Source organism: Myotis brandtii, unplaced genomic scaffold (assembly GCF_000412655.1).
Source record: "Myotis brandtii unplaced genomic scaffold, ASM41265v1 scaffold2454, whole genome shotgun sequence".
NCBI classification, from domain to species: domain Eukaryota; kingdom Metazoa; phylum Chordata; class Mammalia; order Chiroptera; family Vespertilionidae; genus Myotis; species Myotis brandtii.
The window spans coordinates 130,406-133,706 of NW_005359285.1; the positions used below are offsets into that span (position 1 = coordinate 130,406).

Sequence of the window (3,301 nt, forward strand, 5' to 3'; positions counted from 1 at the left end):
GGAGGAGGAGGAGGAGGAGGAAGAAGAAGGGGGGAAGTCTCCTTTTTGTCTTAGCTACCATGACCTAAAAACAAGGTCAATTCTAATCTGTTTTCACAGTTTGTGAAAATAAAGGTGAAGAAACATCAGACAAACTACAAAATACCTGACCAGCACTCCTCAACATGGTCAAGTTCAACAAAAACGAGCAAATTCTGAGAAGCTGTCATAATCTAGACAAGCCAAGGAGACATGGCAACTAATGTGGCATCCTGAACAGGACACTGGGATGGAAAAAGGATGTTGGGAAAAAAACCAATTAAATCCAAATAAAGTATGGACATTAGTTAATAATAAAGGCCAATAATGGTTCATTAATTGTGACAAATATACTACAATAAGGTGAGATGTTAACAATGGGAAAAACTGAGTGCAGGGTACATAGCGACGCTATACTATTTTACTATGTTGCAACTTTTCTGTGAATCTAAAACTATTCTAAAATTAAAAGTTTACTTTAAAATTTCTTGATTAAATAAGAAATAACTTTCATGTTTCTAAGCAGGAAAATGCAAAAGCAGGAAAAATACCAATTCTCCCCAAATTAATTTATAAAATGAATGAAATTCTAATCAAAATAAGTATTCTTCTTAGAAGTGACAAAATTATTCCAGTTTATTTATACAAATAGTCAGATGATAATAGCCAAGAAAATATTTCCCCCAAAAAAATTAGTGGAAGGGGACTTGTACTGATAGATATCAACGTGTTTTATAAAGCAATAAGAATTTAAAACACAAGCATAGAAAAAGACATAGAGATTAATGGAACAGAGGAAACAGCCAAGAAACCAACCAAGAATATAGAATTTAGTCTATCATAATTAATTGACAAATAATTTTTTAAAGTGGGGAAGTTAACTATTAAAATTACAAATTAATTTATTAAAAGTCTAAGGGTAAAAGTAAAAAATTATAAAAAAATTTGAAAATTGCAAAAATATAGGTAACATCTCATGGTAGGCTTTTCAGTGTATAGCACAGGCAAGAGCAACAAGGAAAAATACAATTTTCGTGTCCACAGATAGAAAGAAAATTGAAGACCTTACTATATTAAAGAAATCCATAAGAAGTCTTGTACCTCACTAAAACAGGGAAAAAAAAGCATGAACAGAAAATTTACTAATGAATGAAGACATCAAAAAATGCTTATCACTGGTAATTAAAGCAGTAAAATTAAAGCCTATCAGATTGGCAAACAATGAAATAATAAGGAATGATAACACCCAGTATTGACAAAGGTGTGTGGAAATAAACGCTCATACAATGCTTGTGGGAGTTAAATTGGGACACTCTTTCAGGAGGACAAGTTGGCAACGATAACAGCAATAATAATAGCTGAGAGTTTTGTGCTCACTGTGCACAGGCCAGGATCTAAGGGCTTACCATGTATTGAGCCACATGCATCGCATAGCAACCAACCCAGTAAAGGAGGTTGTTAGTATTCCAACTCACCAGTGAGGAAGCCACCGTCCTGCCAGGCCCTCCAAGGCCATGCAACTGGCCGATGGCCGAGGGTGTCAGTCCTACGCGGTCTCATTCCAGAACCTGTGTCCTTGCCTGTGCATAAAACATATGGACGTGCTGTGACCCCGGGATCCTGCTTCTAGGAGTTTACCCTAAAAAAAACGATGGGCAATGTTGAAGAACTTAGATGTATAAGGACACTTACTGCAACAACTGTATTAAAGCAGGGAAAAGGCAATAATGTAAATCATCAGCAATAGAACGCTGATTAAATAAATTGAGGTATATCCGTGCAATGGAATATTATTCAATCATTAAAATATGGTATAGAAGAATTATGTTATCGTTAAGTGGCACTTTAAAATAATAAATACAGAATCACATACTCAAAAATAAACACCAGTGTAACTTAGGCCTACAGACTTATTTTATTTTATATTGATGCTTTCTATATTTTACAAAATGTTCTAAGTAAGCATGCAAAATGTTCTTTGTAATAGAAGGTTACATATACTTTGTTCATTGTTTTCAAATGATAAAGAAGCCCTAGCCGGTTTGGCTCAGTGGATAGAGCATCGGCCTGCAGACTAAAGGGTCCTGGGTTCGATTCCTGTCAAGGGCACATGCCCGGATTGTGGGCTTGATCCCCAGTGGGGGGCATGCAAGAGGCAGCTGATCAATGATTCTCTCTCATCATTGATGTTTCTATCGCTCTCCCTCTCCTTTCTTCTCTAAAATCAATAAAAGTATATTTAAAAAGAAAAGAGAAAACTGTTCCTTTGTTCCTGTATCTGATCTGTCTTCCTTTCTTTGGTTCTGGTTTTCTGTTTCTATTTCATAAACCTTGTAACATCGGTAGTCTTTGCTATCGGTTCGAGGATGGTATATTAGTAAACAAATAATAATAAACAGTTTTTGACTAAAGCATCACAAGAAACAAAGATGAGTTCATCACAGACACAAACCAGTGAATTCCAACTGAAGTCATGAAGACCCCAGCTCTCCCCATGGGCTGCTTCTCAGCGCCAAGGAGATGGGGCCAGTCCCCAGCCTCACCCCAGGATGAGGGGCTGCAGGGACCTGGCCTTCCTTTGCTAAGCACCCTCCCAGCCCAGGACGGGCCCTGTGGAGGGAGCTGAATGGGGGTGGTGGGGGGTGAGTGAACCCACACAGCTTGTGAAAATTGGGCAACCAGTAGTGCTCTGTCTGGCCTCTAGGACCTTGAAGGCCCAGATCCCCAGTTATCTGATTTAAGACCTGCGGTGGGGCAGTCACAAGTGACAGGTCTCCTAAACCACATGGGGTAATGTCATCCAACTTTTGAAGTGTACTGAGCCTGTCCTCCTGCCAGGATGGCCCTAGGCATGTGGCACTTTCTGGTCCATCAAACACACTGATGCCCCTTATGTCATTAGATCCTGCAACGGGCAGCCTGCTGGTGCAGGTGTGATCGCGTTCTCATGGCCACGTTCTCTGCTGTCTTCCCAGCATCCAGAACTGCACCTGTGTTCATTGAACGGCAATGGACGTGGCATCAAATGGATATTCGTGGTAATGTGCTTCATATATTGTTATCCGGCAAATAAAGAAATCAGTACTGCCCTGGCCGGTTCGGCTCAGTGGATAGAGTGTCGGCCTGTGGACTAAAGGGTCCCAGGTTCGATTCCGGTCAAGGGCACATGCCCAAGTTGCAGGCTCAATCCCCAACAGGGGGCATGCAGGAGGCAGCCGATCAATGATTCTCTTTCATTCTCTCTCTCTCTCTCTCTCTCTCTCTCTCTCTCTTCCTCTCTGAA

At 40.2% G+C, this 3,301-nt stretch overlaps 1 long non-coding RNA gene across 1 annotated transcript in view; it reads right to left on the bottom strand.

The window, feature by feature from the left end:
• Positions 1-1,316: 1,316 nt before the first annotated feature.
• Positions 1,317-3,301, bottom strand: part of LOC102253583 — a 17,871-nt gene continuing 15,886 nt past the window's right edge. The window contains exon 3 of the long non-coding RNA XR_001362296.1: positions 1,317-1,657. This is a non-coding gene — a long non-coding RNA (uncharacterized LOC102253583). The remainder of the gene's footprint in view (positions 1,658-3,301) is intronic.